The 17,215-nt window shown below is 34.1% G+C and overlaps 1 long non-coding RNA gene across 1 annotated transcript; it reads right to left on the bottom strand.

Moving 5' to 3' along the window:
• Nucleotides 1-564: 564 nt before the first annotated feature.
• LOC138695325 (uncharacterized) lies at nucleotides 565-11,030 on the bottom strand. Its single transcript, XR_011331133.1, has 6 exons — nucleotides 10,497-11,030; nucleotides 9,208-9,262; nucleotides 9,003-9,118; nucleotides 8,307-8,438; nucleotides 5,326-5,421; nucleotides 565-806 (listed from the first exon to the last, which is right to left on the bottom strand). It is a non-coding gene; the product is annotated as an uncharacterized lncRNA (long non-coding RNA).
• Nucleotides 11,031-17,215: the final 6,185 nt, after the last annotated feature.

The raw sequence follows: 17,215 nt of genomic DNA, 5'->3' as shown, positions 1-17,215 counted from the left end.
TATTTTGCTTTGAAGTAATCTACTGTTGGCAGATAAATGTTGATCTTTTCTTGATTGACATCTGCACAATTTTTTTTTTGCTTTGTAATTTTTAATTTATTCTTTCTCAGCATTTAAGTCAGATAAAGGTATTGATTTCGTTAATTTTTTTACACCTTTCCTCAATTATTCGTCTTTGTGGCAACTTCTTGTAGAAGAATAAAAAATAAAAGATTTTTCTTATTCTTCCATCTGTAGCACTGAAGATTTCAAAATGAAAATTTGAGATCCTGCACCATTTTACTGGGGTGCAAAATTAAAATCACTCGAACTGTGTTATTACCCCCCCCCCCAATACAAATCTGCGGTAAATAATTCGAAAACTTTTCCTTCATTTTCGAGTAATTATAGGAAATTGAAATTAAGCAATGAGAAGTTTAATAAACCATATTAGTTCACATTTACCACCAGTATATTCAGACCTTTTAATCTGAAAGTATTTGTTTTACAGATATTCTGGGAATTTGAAAGATTTCTTAAATGAACAAAAATTGCAATAGATTCGTTAAACACAGCTTTATTTTCTTAAAATTACAATTTTTAAATGCTACACGGAAATATACAAGTTTTACTATAGTTCACATGTTCACTGCATCCCCACTTCAAACAATTTAATTCCACTACGTGAAACATTGCATTGCACAATGAACATAACCTCACATCGCTTTTGTTCCAATCTTCATTCACGTGAATGACTGACATCCCGACACGAGCTTCCAACTTCCTGACGAGTCATCACCTGGCAGCTAAGGAACTGCACACGTTTCCTGAAATACAGTCATAATAATGTTAAGATTCTTTCAAGTAAACTCAACAGTTTCTGATCACTAAAAAAATTGAGATGTAAACTAGTTTTCAACAGGAAATAAAATTAACATCGGAATAAATGAACTTAATATACAGAACAATTGCACTAATTTTATAACAATTTTGTTGTATTCAATTTTACTGTTACATTATAAAACTTCTGTAGGCCTCCGACTCCCGCTCCATTTATCCCCACATTCATAAATTTGTGCCCTATGAACTGAAATATTGGAATCTGGTTTAGTAAGGTGGCAAACGAGTAATTAGCATGTAAGTTAAAAGGCAAGTCTATATTCATTGACTTTCATTAATATTATTCGATTAGACTAATTTCGAAGAAGATAAAGGCTAATTAGACTTTAGAAATGTTAGTTGCAATATTTAATTTAAAATTAAACAAGTTTTGAAGGTTAATGGAATCCCTCTAAGACACAAACGTTACAGGCTGTCAGAGTAATTTTTCCAAAAGAAAACGAGTTAACTGCTTTCGAAGTGTTAATTTCTGGTACACCACCACTGCTAGCCGAGCAACTTTACTTAGTTATTTAACAACGCTGCATCAACTATTTTATAGTGGGTTATTTAGCGTCGATGGAATTCCTGGAAACGAGATTGTATTTGGAGAGATTAGGCCGAGGATTAGTCATAGCTTACCCTACATTCGCCTTACAATGGGGAGAAAACCTTTGAAAACCCAGCCAGACAACCAGCCCAAGTGGGAATCGAACCCACAACTGAGCGCAATTCCGGATCAGCAGGCAAACGCGCTACCACCTGAGCTACTCCGGTGGCTGACAAACGCCTCTAACATACTACTCGTAATACAGATGCAAGAGGTCAACGAACTCTTTCTCGGTAGGTGAACTATTCTCTGCCTCGAAGTTACCACAATGGCTTGAAATTAAAGGTTTTTTAAAATTAAGTTTGCACCAAAACCGTCCACGCTATTGAAATACGCCAGATGGATAAATTATTCTTTATTAGTTTCCCTATACATATGAACAAAAATCACTATCTTACTCGCAACAGTTTTCGAATAAGAGAGTGTTAAACATTTGAGATTTTTTTCTAAAAAAAAAACTATGAACTTTCCACCAATATGATAGTTTTTTTTTTTTTGTTACAACATGAGCTATTCGCTCTGAAAATCTACAAGACTTTTCCATTTCCTACCTACCTACAAATGGCTTTTAAGGAACCCGAAGGTTCATTGCCGCCCTCACATAAGCCCGCCATCGGTCCCTATCCTGTGCAAGATTAATCCAGTCTATCATCACATCCCACCTCCCTCAAATCCATTTTAATATTATCCTCCCATCTACGTCTCTGCCCCCCTAAAGGTCTTTTTCCCTCCGGTCTCCCAACTAACACTATATGCATTTCTGGATTCGCCCATACGTGCTACATGCCCTACCCATCTCAAACGTCTGGATTTAATGTTCCTAATTATGTCAGGTGAAGAATACAATGCGTGCAGTTCTGCGTTGTGTAACTTTCTCCATTCTCCTGTAACTTCATCCCTCTTAGCCCCAAATATTTTCCTAAGCACCTTATTCTCAAACACCCTTAACCTATGTCCAAATTTCACAACCATACAGAACAACCGGTAATATAACTTTTATAAATTCTAACTTTCAGATTTTTTGACAGCAGACTAGATAATAAAAGCTTCTCAACCGAATAATAACACGCATTTCCCATATTTATTCCGTGCTTAATTTCCTCCCGAGTCATTTATTTTTGTTACTGTTGCTCCAAGGTATTTGAATTTTTCCACCCCTTCGAAGGATAAATCTCCAATTTTTATATTTCCATTTCGTACAATATTCTGGTCACGAGACATAATCATATACTTTGTCTTTTCGGGATTTACTTCCAAACCGATCGGTTTACTTGCTTCCAGTAAAATTCCCGTATTTTCCCTAACTATTCCATTTAATCCTGCATATATTTACACAATGTAAATAAATGTGAAACTTTAAATTAGGCTTCACCAGTCATTTAAAAAATGACGGAATACTCGTATTAAAGTTTCAAATTTCAAGAGATTAATAAAATTGCCTGGATTAAAAACTAAGCTGCAGATTATGAAGTGGTTCGAGCAATGCTGGTAATCATTTTCTACTCAAGACTTAAATGGATAAACCATAAAAGTTTTTAAAAAATTCTAATATCTGAAGTCCGTCCTACGTCTTGGGGAATAAAATCTCGTCACCCTATGTTTACTGCATTTCCTATTGTATACCCAATAAACGACAAAGTACTCTTATTTGAAGGTATGCTAGTCTTAAAATATCAATATCAAAGATTTTGTTTCGTCCAAAACAATTTTAATTGGTTATTTTACGACGCTTTATCAACTGCAATGGTTATCTAGCGTCTGAATGAGATGAATGTGATAATGCCAGAGATATGAATCCAGAGTCCAGCGCCGAACGTTGCCCAGCATTTGCTTTTAATGGGTTGAGGGAAAAAACAGAAAAAACCTCAACCAGCTAACTTATCCCGGCCAGGATTTGAATCCGGACCCGTTCGTTTCAAGGTTAGGCATGCTAACCATTACTTCACAGCGGTGAATGCAATTTAATTTTAGAGAAAATTGCTATTACACTTGTTTTGAAGACTACTACCACTTCTTTGAATATTAATTTTTTTAATGAAAACTACATTGAACATCTATGATGAACAAGTGTTCATACTTGGGGAAGAATTTTAGCACCCATGTTTATCAGACTTTTTTAACACCTTCAATAAATGTGACGTTTCAACTATGATACTACTTTACAGCAATTTCATTAAACTACACAGACTTCGTTTTAATTTTTCGACAAAGTGGGCCTCTATTTTTAAATTTACATTTTTTTACCGATTGTAAGACATTAAACATGTTCATAAAAGTTGTTACTCCTTTCCAAAATAATTCAATTTCAGTAACAAGCAACGTTTCAAAGTGTTATAAAAATTTCCTTTGCTATTTCTAGTTTGTATTAAAATTATAGAATTTAAACATTAATTAAAATATTTTCGAGGGAGCAGGGCCCTTACAAGTATTTGTCTTTAAGGGACCCCGCAAATTCTATGCTAGGCCCTGGGTGCAACTACAATCTACTAGATCTGACGTTAGAAAGTTTTATGACCGAACATTTTCAATATTACTGCGATAAAATAATTTGAAAGTTATTCAAATTTCAAGTTGTTAACCGCTATATCACCACCAATTTAAACAGGATTAGAAATTCTACCGGAAAAAGTTCTCTAATTTATCAGACTGCTACCGGTCTTAAAATGATTTCTACAAGTCTTAGCTTGAATATTCCGAGCATACTTTTCTGAGTGATTCAAAATTACAACAGATATCAAATTATTCTTATCAAATTTGATATTCTCAAGCAGCTAGTTAGATTAATTAAAATCTGTCTCGGTGAAACAGAGTCCGTATAGGCTAGTCTATGTATGATAATTTTCCAATTGACTGCGGACTAAAGCAAGGAGATGCACTATCACCTTTACTTTTTAACTTTGCTCTAGAGTATGCCATTAGGAAAGTCCAGGATAACAGAGAGGGTTTGGAATTGAACGGGTTACATCAGGTGCTTGTCTATGAGGATTTGAATATGTTGGGAGAAAATCCACAAACCAAAACTAGGGAAACACGAGAATTTTACTTGAAGCAAGTAAAGAGGTTCGGAAGTAAATCCTGAAAAGACAAAGTATATGATTATGTCTCTTTACCAGAAAGAACATAGTACGAAATGGAAATATAAAAATTTGAAATTTATTCTTTAGAATGGTGGAAAAATTCAAGTACTTCAGAGCAACATTAACTAATATAAATGATACTCTAGAGGAAATTAAACGCAAAATAATATGCGAAATGCCTGCTATTGTTAAGAAGCTTTCATCATCCAGTCTGCTCTAAAAAATGTTGAAAGTAAAAATTTATGAAACAGTTACGTCACCCGTTCTGCATTGTGAAACTTTGAGAGGAACAGAGGTTAAGGGTGTTCAAGAATAAGGTGCATAGGAAAATATTTAGGGATAAAATGAAGTTATAAGAGAATGGAGAAAGTTACGCAACACAGAACTACAAGCATTGTATTCTTCACCTAACAATTAGGAACATTAAATCTAGAAGTTTGAGCTGGGAAGGACATGTAGCACGTAAGAGTGAATCCAGAAATGCATATAGTGTTAGTTGGGAGGCCGGAGGGAAAAAGATCTTTGGGTAGGTCGAGACGTAGATGAGACAATATTAAAGTGGATTTGAGGGAGATGAGATATGAGGGAAACTGGATTAATTTGGCTCAGGATAGGAACCGATGGCGGGCTTATGTGAGGGCGGCAATGAACCTCCAGGTTTTCTAAAAGCCATTTTTAAGTAAATAACATAAAATTACCAACAGTGCTCAACAATACAGTACCTTACGCCAAGGAAAATAATGTAAAAATTTGAGAGAAATAATGTTAAAAGTTACTAACAAACTATCCAGTTGTTCCTGTTCTGTGGTTGATGCATCTGTACACTTCAAGTTCCACAGCATCCCTCAGCATAACGTATCGTCAACCTCCCAACACCTGAAATATCGAAATAAGGAGCAAGTTTCTAATAAAAGTTAGCAATGGTTAGATCGATCCTGTTTCGCCAAGAAAATGTGCCTCAGAACACGAAGTTAAGACAAAGTTTCTCATTTCATCCACACCAAGAAACAGAATAAATATCTGATACAAATAGAAGTAGAATGTAAAGCAATATACGCTTAAGCATTTGTAATATCGACATTAAATAAAAATTGTTGATCAAAATTTAACGGAAGAAGATGGTGAAATTCGCTAAATTGATGCAAGATATTTTCTTGTACGAAGAAATGCCATTAATGTAAAATTCAACACTAAATTTGGAAAAAAAAAAAAAAAAAAAAAAAAAAAAACTTTAAATTATGGAAAGGACTCCAGAAAAACAGCAATTACTAAAATCAATATCTAAGTCTGCTAAAATTTAGAAACAAATCCGACATTTCTATGACATTACTCCTAAGAGCACAAATACAATTTTGGGACTGTTCCAAGATTTGAGAAAAATTACACGTTAAGTACTATCATAGAAATGCGGAGGTATATTTTTCAAGATCAGCAAAGTAAATTTCAAACTTTCCTAATATCAAAGAATGCCTGTATCAAATACCATGCAATCAGGGTTAATAGTTTTCAAAATTATTATTTTTTTTTTGTATGGAGTAAAATAAAATCAAATATACTGGAAATTTCAATCAAAGTTTCGTGTCAAAATCCCTGTGCACAACAGCTTTAAAAAATTTAATTACAGCTGCCAACAAGGCAAAAAAAGGTGGATTTTATAATTTATCTTTCACATTTCAGAGAGTACCGGACTTCAAAGGAATTCTTCAAAATTTTGAGATTTATCACTTTTCACCATAATCTTCCCCCGATTTATGGACGCATTCGCATCTGCATCTGTAGGCCCATTAAAAGCAAGAACTCGTCCACCAATCAAACTTTTTACTGCAACATTTACAGTGATTAGGTACTGGCTCAATTTTATTTAGCTACACAAGAACACTAATGTGGACAAATCAGCATTTCAAATCATGGCCAATTTTTATTTGGAGAATTTCAGATTTATAAATTCTTAACTGAAAGACATTTTCAAACTTCGTAATTCCGGCACATTTCCTTGTTGCCACCCCTTCGACACGTTGAGTTACAGGATCATGAAGGGGAAAGTTAATAATGGCCGCCACTACTTTATAATATTCTTTTATAAATTTGGAAGAAATTGGCATTTATGGCTCACGTAGCATCTCCTCACACCTTGATATGTATCTGATCACGCCTTCCTCACTACCTACGGGGGCTTGAGAACTAAAGATGCGCGTAATAGGCGAGAACACACACATAACGAGATCGGAAGATAACGCCGCTCACCGAAGCCGGCAGCCAATACGCCGGTCGAGATCCACAGCATTCTAACAATAATTAACACGATCGTAAACATAATATGCATCATCCATCAAAACATTCAATTATTTATTATTATCAACTCAATTGCTTCATCACATTGACATAAGTGAACTGTATTTATATATTAATTCTCATTGTATTTATATATTAAATCTCAATTCATTACATTATCATTAAAAATTCATTCATTCATTATTAACTGTGTTAAAATATGTATCTCCAATATTAGTCTCAAAGCTTCATTATATTTACTCAAGTTACATTTACCATTAAATTGTGCTCCATTATGTTTACGATCAGAACTACAGCTGCTTCTCTCTGCAATCCAAGGGGACGAATCCATTGCATGCGTCAATTTAATATGTATGGATACCTTCTGTGATTTAATGAAATTCGTATTCCAAATTGCACCAGTCTTCGATGAGATTCTGATTAATTAGTGTAAAAATTAACCAGGTTATTTCTGACTAGGTAAAGTAAATTTTGTTTCAGAAGGTACCCACCCAGCTAATGTAAGTGAACTAGTTAGGTTAAGAGTTTTATGCCATACCCATCACTCGAAATCGAATGAAGCGTTTCAGCATTTCAACCCTACCCTGACGCATGCCGATAGATTCTGTGAAGAGATCGCATTCGTGACTTTACATTTCAATCCATCATGATTACTAGTGTCAATTGAAGTTACTTTTGTCCATCTTGCAATGTTACTTCATTTACAATATAGACAATCCAATTACACTGATATTTACTAGCAAGTTTTAGTGATTTTAATGGAAATTTCTGAAGTTTATGAATTCACAAAATTTGGAAGAATTAATCGCTGGACAAAGTGCAAAACATCGACAAGTCCTGATAGCCGAAATTTTCAGAGTAGCAATAAAACTATTGTCATGTTTGCTTCATATATTAACACAAATAAGATTCATGAAAATATGTCAAATGATTGAAATAGTTTCATCAATCATACTTCTGTTCATATATCAAGCAAATTTAACACGAAACAGTTTCATTGCATTTTTGAAAATTGATTCTCAGGACTTACGAGTTTTTGTACTTTGTCCGCGTAATGCCGACCTCTTCACACTGTTGCCTTATGTCCGCCTCTGACTGAACCACATGGTTGTCAAGTCTCGTACAGCCTGCCGATGCACTGCCCTACCAATGCAACCCCGCACATTGGCACGTCTTACAACTAACATGAAATCACAAAACCTAACAACCTCAAATCGCAAGACCTAACAACCTGATCGACGCGCGGGAAAAAAGGAAAAATCACAACACAAACAAAAGAATGCAGTACTACGTCCTTAATTATGCAGTGACATCTCTAATCAGGCCAGCCAACTTGACGCTTATAAACTAAAACCCTGCACGAAACTACAACCACCTTGCCAGGGGTGGTTCGCGAAATTGTGAATGGTTCAGCCAGCGACCCTTACTGATCATAGAGCAACAAAAAGGGACAAAATGTTCAGTCCTACTGTTCGTGGAGATCTCGTAATTGGACTGCGGTTGAAACGGGTGGAGTTGGAAGTCCAGTTGGAGGGGCCAGGGGAAACTGACCCAGCTGGTGACCATGCATCTTTGGAGCTACATGGCCTGGACGCTGGAACCTGAAAAATAAACGACTTTTTTACTTATTTGATAATGCAAGTCTAGAGATTCTTTTTACTGTAGCAAGTCTGGAATTCAACCTCTTGAAAAGAGGGAGTACACATTTCAACATAATTCTAATATATTTCAACGGTATGTTTCTTAGTATCCGAGTTCCTTGGAAATAATTGAATGCCTAATATCTACACATCACGAAGAAATTTCAGCATTTGAAAATAGGCCTACGTCATTTGTTTAAAAATGTAATTCTTGGACTGTGTTCAGTCTAATAGCGTTTAGATAAGTTATGAACCACGCAAGGCATTTGAATGAAACTTTGCATGCATGTAAATTTCTCCCACGTGAACATTTGCAAATCTCTAACAAATTTTATCTTGTTATTTTTTACCGAAAAGTTTACGGTCCTAATTCAATCCTTTATAATATTTGGCTCTTAAGATGAACTATTGAATTAATTAGCTAACAAAATTTGGAAGAAAAATTAATTTTGTAAATCCAATGAATATCTGAACATATTCTTAAAGAGTTAATACAGGAGTGTTCAAAAACAAAACCGAACTCACTTTGGCAATCCTCTTCAGTTTTCTTTTCCAGAGTTCAGGATCTGTAGCATCCACTCGCTTGGAAGGTAGGCCTATGGTACCAGGCGTTCTCAGGTTCAGGGTTTGCGGTCCATAATCTGGAAGAGATTCGATGAACTTCATGATAATGAAATTTCCATTCACTATTCTAAATCAGTAATCGCATGAGTGACTAGAGATACCTTACCTTAAAGTAAATGTATCAATTTTCTTCAGGTCCGATACTGTCGACGTCAGACATCCTGGACATATTTGCCGTCAGGGTTTATGTAGCTCCAGTAAGATTAAGTATAAATGTCAATTTCGAACAAAATTTCTCCCCCCATCTACCATGAACTAGCATCTTTACCAAATAAAATGTTAATTTTTGTTTGTAATTAAATGAATTAGGTACCGGTAATTTATTAAATTCATCGGATTTACTTTAGAGGAAAAATTTTCCTTTACATTTCCGATAGTTCTAAGTGAACATTTCCTAATATAGGGCACTTTTAAACTCAAGACTATTTATGATCCTTAGTAACAATTATCTACGAGTTTTACGTAGACATTCACTTAAACACGAACTAAAATATAACTAAGTTTTTAAAAACTGAACTGTATGGTTTAAGACTGAATTCTGTAATAAATATTAAGTGCCTCTTTAATATATAAATTATCTTACAAAGTTAGAGATTTGTTTAATATCAATCTATGTAGTAAGTGAAAGGTTCCCGGTAAGCAGCAACTATTACGTAGTGCATAGGTAGCCATTATTACTGCTAAAAAAATTTTTGAATGTTTGTGATGGAAGAGTTTCGTTTACGCCTGTGATTTATTCTTTAATTATCTAAAAATCAAAATCCATGTAGTCTACACAAATTAACAACGAATAAAGCCGTTTTAAATGTATCACATTCAATGCCTGACACTTGATGTGCTTGAAATGTGCGCCAGCGAACGTTTAGTCTGTTAGTAAAATGCAGTGTGTTTGAGTCAGAACAGATCAACCATCCACCTTAGTCTATGGAACTACTGATTAGCAAGCTACAAGATGCTACAACTACATTAATATTACAACCACAAATATCCACAGAGACTACAGTTAAAAAGCTATTTATTAGTCAGTCTAAATGTGTGTTTTTCGATGAAGTGCAGACATTAAATGTGATTCAGCATTTAGCTGCAAGCATTTGTAATGAAAAGAAAATAGACGTGAAATATAAAAATTTACTAGCACTCAAATGTCTCTTTCAGTTAAACGGTTCTAATATACGTGCAATCTCAACATTTATTCCAGACATGAATGCTGGAGTGTGAATTTCCTAAGAAGAAAAAAATTCTTATTACGAAAGTTCAATTTTTATGATTGACAATATTATGAACAAATTTGTTACATGCATGGAATTCAATCGAGGTCTTGTTAAATGCTGCGTTTTCTGAAGTGAAACTTTTAATAGTGCAATATTAATTTAATTAAATTTCGAAGTTACTTACATATTGGAGACTTAAGTGAAATCCAGTACGGTTACAAACGAAATTTCTTGCAACTTATCCCCGTTACATTAGAATTTATAATAAGTTTAAATACGAAAAATTGAGAACCATTTTGAGAACTTTCAACTTGTCTAATTTAGTCTAATCTGTAGTAAAATACGTTCAAATTACGAACTTTAATTATTCGAAAGCTTGTATTGAAAACTACTGATTATATTCACATCAAATAATTGCGAGAAATTAGTAATATGAATGAAACATGAATGAATAAGAATACTAGAGTTCGTAATAACTGAACGGTATGAAGTTCATTAAATCCAAAATAGACGAAATCGAAAAGATGAACGTGTAAGCAGATCTATATCCTAATTCCACGCTAAAATTTCGCACCTTACCGATCACATATTTAACATCAAACCGCTATTATAAAGTCTTAAATGTGTTCACAATAAATACCCAGACAGCAAATATATCTCATTCCGAAGTCCCTACGTCTAGACTAGCTGCTTCTTTCGACTGAACTGATGCCCGCAAAGCTCAAGAGCTGAAATGAACGAAGAATTCTGAAGACAGTCTCCACCTGGATATTATTCCAATCCCGATGTTCAATTTTTACCCTGTCACGTGATTTTCTACCAATCATGTAGCTCCACGTGTAATATATAAATTATTTTAATTGTTTTATTTAGTGTTTAATCGTAAATTAAACTTACTAATTATCTCATAATACGAATAACAAATATGTAATATACAGATTTATGTTAATCTCTATAAATTAATAAAGTATTGGAACTAACTTTCTCGATAGCAACGCACTCTGAAATGATATTGAGTGTACTACAAATTTTTTCTTTAAATAAATTCTTGACGTCATATTGCTGCTGCTCATAATTTTCAGACGATTTCAATATTTTTACCTCTTATAATGTGATTCATTCAACTTATTTTTCATATAATTTACACAGTATCTCGCAAGCAATATTGAAATATTAAAAGCAATTATGAAATGTATTAGAAGCAAGAGTAGAATGCAAAAGCTAATATACGCATGAAACAGTAATAAATATATTATCAATTAAGGCATAAGTTGTTTTGTCAACTGTCCGAAGACAGGTCTGAACCTCACAAGTGATACCAACAAGGCACCACGTATGAGGAAACTAGGCCAGGAGATAATGTGGCAGTGTGGCCAGTTCATTTCCGTCCCCATTGCATACATTACTGACTAGTTACAAATTACACAAATCAGACTTCAGATGTATGCGAACAATTGTTCTTCCTCAGATAAATATCGAATTAAGGCATAAAATCAACTTAAATGAAATTCTTATATGAGCAACATACGTGTTCGGGAGTTCAACATTATAGATCGGCAGAAAGGAAAAGAAACAAAAATAAAGAAACTGAAATAACAAAAATCAAACAGTATCGATTACAAACAATATTCGGAATACGATAAAATAAGTCATTATAAATTTGAAGAATATATAACTAATGTTCCTAAGTAAATAAAATTAATATCTAGCAGTTAATTATCTACCTTATGTTAATTTCTTTATTATTTAATTTCACTTTAAATGTCACTCTGTTTAGGTATATATTACTATAATTAGGATGTTAAGCAATTAAATTATTATACAGTCTTAAGACATAGTTGAAGCAACATTTCATATATATAGTCGTTAACCCTTAAATTAGGAAAACTTCATTTCTCACACTAGTTTATTAAGCCGTGTCGGACTGTAAAGAAAACAACTATCGCACTGTCCATATTTTATAATATGTCGTACAATTTTAATTTTCCTACCAATTTTTTGTCTATTGTACTATTAAAATTATAGCATATAGCCCATCAACCTGTTGTACCCTATAGGATACTTTGCGAATTTAAGGGTTAAACTTTTCGATTCTGTGAAATAAAGTAGATAGCATGTTCCTTCTCTTATTATAATTATTCCAAAATGTGTTGAAATTTTTCTTGTTCTTATTAAAGAATTATTTATGTATGTTTGTATATCTGCTTCGACTTGAAAATGTTACATTCCGAATAAAGAAGTTTAGTTGTGTAATCAGTCGATTTTTAGACACATTTTCATTATTTTCATTAAAAGTTTGGAGCGGAAGAAGGTATAAGATGATAAACAACAATAAGATGTATGGATCAGATTATGTGGAGCCAAAGAGGAATACAGAAAATAGGAACGATTGGAGAATGGTGAGTTTGCAATGAAATATTGCCATTGGGCATAAAACAATGAATGAATGAATTAATGCAATATGTTTGTCCCCTCTAAGGTGTTGGTCGATATTTAACTGTAGAAGAATTGTTTAAATAGGGACAGCCACAATTTAGAGATGATGCACGTACAATTGTAATTGTAATTGTAAATTTTAATATTGTGATTAAAGTGAATTTGTATAGCATTGTGTGATATTAATGAAAATGTCACAAGAATTTAAGTATTTTCTACAGAATTTAGTTCCTATAAATTTTCCAATTTTTTTAATAAATCCATACAAATGAAATAATGATTGTAATAATATGACAGATAAATAGGCCTATCAACAACATAGGCATTGGAGTGGTGATAGCATATTTTATAGCAATAAATTGTGTATAATAATTACTATTAAAGTATGTATTTATATTCGTGTATGTTAACACACGTGGAAAAGATACAGGAATAGGAACCACACTTTAAAATTTACTGGCTACCAAAGCACGCTTGTTAATTCAACACTATCCTTCTCGATGTTTAAGAACTTGTAATTAATTCAAATTAATGTAGTAGATATAAGTGCTAATTTTAAGTAGCAAGATTTGGTTACCCACGTCAAATAAATTCTCATTATAATAAAATGAACTCAGGCTATAACTATAACCCTAATGTACTTTCGAGTAAACAGGGTTCAAGAAATTGTATATTCAAATAATAATGTCATCATGGCTTAAGCCTAACATGTACAATGTATTAACTTATAAATTGTTCTGATGATGATGATGATGATGATGATGATGATGATGATGATGATGATGATGATAATAATAATAATAATAATAATAATAATAATAATAATAATAATAATAATAATAAGCGATGTATGCTATGTAAGGGGAAAGGAAGTAGCCGCCCTACACCATTATCTTCTGGCTAAGTTCCTTCATGAGCAGGCTTCGAGACTTCGGACCCAATAGAGCAGTTCAGTGGGAAATCCGCATAACGGCGTACTGAGTGTAGTGGTAAAGCGTACAGTGGATGGGTGTACTGTAGAATGAATGCCAACAAATACGCAAAGAAAAACGCTCTGGATTTGAAGGTTCTGACGAATAATTTGGTTTTCATACTAACCTATTTTCAAACTGTGTCTGAAACTATTACACGGTTATAAAAGTCAGAGCAAGAGATGCTGGAAACCCTCAAATTAATTTAGAAAATGATGCAGAGAATTAATGAGACACCAAGTACACGGTTACTGAACGTGTAAAACAGAAGTGGAAATCAATTTTATGTAAAAATAACGGATATGGAACATTGTGTAACATAAACAGCAAATTAGTGGATATAGAGTCACCCGAGAATAAAGGACTATCTCTTAGAGACTGCGATGATGTTAGGTTTTTTCGTTTTCTCCTATCACATCATGCGACGTAGAGCGTAGCTTGTCACAGTACAAACTGTGTTTGGCAGATAACCGAAAAAGATTTACGTTTGAGACACTTAAAATGTATCTTGTAGTAGGTACATTGCAATTCGGTACTGTAACTGCACTTCCAAAGACGACCAATAGGATAAATGAAAAAAAAATTAAAATTGCTACATGTTTATTTCCACCATTAACATTGTGTATAGGCTAATTAAACACAAATGCTTATAAAAGACAGGAGAATAAATGCTTTTCACATTCTTTTGACATTGTCATTGTGTAATGTATATTTACTTTCAGAATGTACATATGTGTGTTTCCCCATACTACTGTACTCTACTCTAAATAGCAACGTTGTTACCTCAACACATCTCTATCTACCTGCAGCGAGTCAACAACCTATAGTGCATGCACAGTAAACTTATTGTATCGGGTCCAAAGTCTCGAAAACTGTTCATGAAAGATAGGCTAACTTATTGTGTCAAACTGTCAAGTGAGGTTTAAACCAGTCTTAGGACTGTTGACGAAACAAGCAATAATAATACAGTAAATGTAATAATAATAATAATAATAATAATAATAATAATAATAATAATAATAATAATTCACTTTCATCCATTCATAGTTTTCTGTCCAAGGCCAGGTCTTTCACCGCAAACCCAGCATTCTCCAATCTTTCCTATGTTCATATGTATATTTACAATTAAATTTTATGTTAAATTAAATCTTAATACAAGTCCTGTACTTCTTCCGCATGTCTAACCTGCCATCAAGAAGTTACTACGGAACTAGCTCTGCATCGAGTCCTCGTACGATAATAATAAATTTCCTCATGAATTCTCTACCAGTGTGTCCTACCGGTAAGCAGCCAGCATCGTGATGAATCTGGGGAGCCACAACGCGTAGTGAAATCCAATTATACCGGACGATTGGATCGTCGTGCTATGGGATAATTCATTTCATCTTTGCTGAGGCATGTGGATGTGAGATGACAGCCGGCTGATCGGCCCTGCCCTCCATGGGATGCCTTCTTTCTTACTCGGTTATTTAATGAAGCTGCATCAAGTACTTTATTTAGCGTCGATCCATGGGATGTTATGCCACGGAAAAATATATGTAATTTATAATTTAATGGGGTATTTCTTGATCTATGACACTGTGTAAGAAAACAAATATCTCTTACTTACTTACTTACTTATTGGCTTTTAAGGAACCCGGAGGTTCATTGCCGCCCTCACATAAGCCCGCCATTGGTCCCTATCCTGAGCAAGATTAATCCAGTCTCTATCATCATATCCCACCTCCCTCAAATCCATTTTTATATTATCTTCCCATCTACGTCTCGGCCTCCCTAAAGGTCTTTTTCCCTCCGGCCTCCCAACTAACACTCTATATGCATTTCTGAATTCGCCCATACGTGCTACATGCCCTGCCCATCTCAAACGTCTGGATTTAATGTTCCTAATTATGTCAGGTGAAGAATACAATGCGTGCAGTTCTGTGGTGTGTAACTTTCTACGTTCTCCTGTAACTTCATCCCTCTTAGCCCCAAATATTTTCCTAAACACCTTATTCTCAAACACCCTTAATGTATGTTCCTCTCTCAAAGTGAGAGTCCAAGTTTCACAACCATACAGAACAACGGGTAATATAACTGTTTTATAAATTCTAACTTTCAGATTTTTCGATAGCAGACTGGATGATAAAAGCTTCTCAAACGAATAATAACAGGCATTTCCCATATTTATTCTATGTTTCATTTCCTCCCGAGTATCATTTATATTTGTTACTGTTGCTCCCAGATATTTGAACTTCTCCACCTCTTCAAAAGATAAATTTCCAATTTTTATATTTCCATTTCGTACAATATTCTCGTCACGAGACATAATCATATACTTTGTCTTTTCGGGATTTACTTCCAGACCTATCTCTTTACTTGCTTCCAGTAAAATTCCCGTGTTTTCCCTAATCGTCTGTGGATTTTCTCCTAACATATTCACGTCATCCGCATAGACAAGCAGCTGATGTAACCCGTTCAATTCCAAACTCTCTCTGTTATCCTGGACTTTCCTAATAGCATACTCTAGTGTAAAGTTAAAAAGTAAAGGTGATACTGCATCTCCTTGCTTTAGCCCACAGTGAATTGGAAACAAATATCTCTTACACAGTAATAAAAATTGTTCAGTAACAATATGGAGGGATCATGTGTAAGTGGTTATGGTAACTAATAAAATATATAATTACGACACACGTATGGGTAGTAAAATAGAGCTGATTCATCGTCCGTGTAATCATTTATACATACAGCACTTTTAATACAGTTATGAAGGCCGGTAGGGAATGTACAGATTCTAAAGGCATACACTCACTCACCCCACAAACTCGGGCTCTGAACCGCTTGTTGTTTACATCAAGACGTGCTCACTGTGTTCCGTCGTAGTAGGGTAAAGCCGCATTTACACGAGGCCGGACAATAAGACAGTATTTGAAAGACAGTTGACTGGCATAAAATTATTGGCTTTGTGTGAACACTTCGGCCAACTCCCTAGCGTAGTGATGTCAAAGCAAGCACATTTTCTGACCTTGACGTAGTGCGCGGACATCAAGCGCTAAGTATGGAAAGAGGAAGGGTTGTGTATATGAATAAGCAGCCTGTTGGATTAAGAAAACAGTGGTGCACAAACTTCAAACGGAACGTGAAATTTTATGTCGTTATTTTTATATGGCTTCTTTCTGTTTGATTTTATCTATATTGTCTGTAAAACAAAAGTATAATATCAATTTCTTAATATTGCAGTTGTGTTTTAAATGTTGATAACATAATAGAGAGTTAAGAAGGAATGTTAATATAAATTCCTTAGTAGTACAATTACAGTATACTGTACTAAATGGATGAAACACATCATTCATAAAGAAAGTGACATCCCAAAAAAAAAAAAAAAAAAGATTGAGTATGACATGATAAGCTGGAATTGATATTGATGGTACCTTTAGTCCTATAAAAGTAATCAACAAACTAATCAAAAGAATATTACAGTACAAAGCAACGTTACCTAAGTGCTATATATGTTTTG

Source organism: Periplaneta americana, chromosome 2 (genome assembly GCF_040183065.1).
Source record: "Periplaneta americana isolate PAMFEO1 chromosome 2, P.americana_PAMFEO1_priV1, whole genome shotgun sequence".
Lineage (NCBI taxonomy): Eukaryota > Metazoa > Arthropoda > Insecta > Blattodea > Blattidae > Periplaneta > Periplaneta americana.
This window is presented reverse-complemented; position numbering and strand designations above follow the sequence as displayed.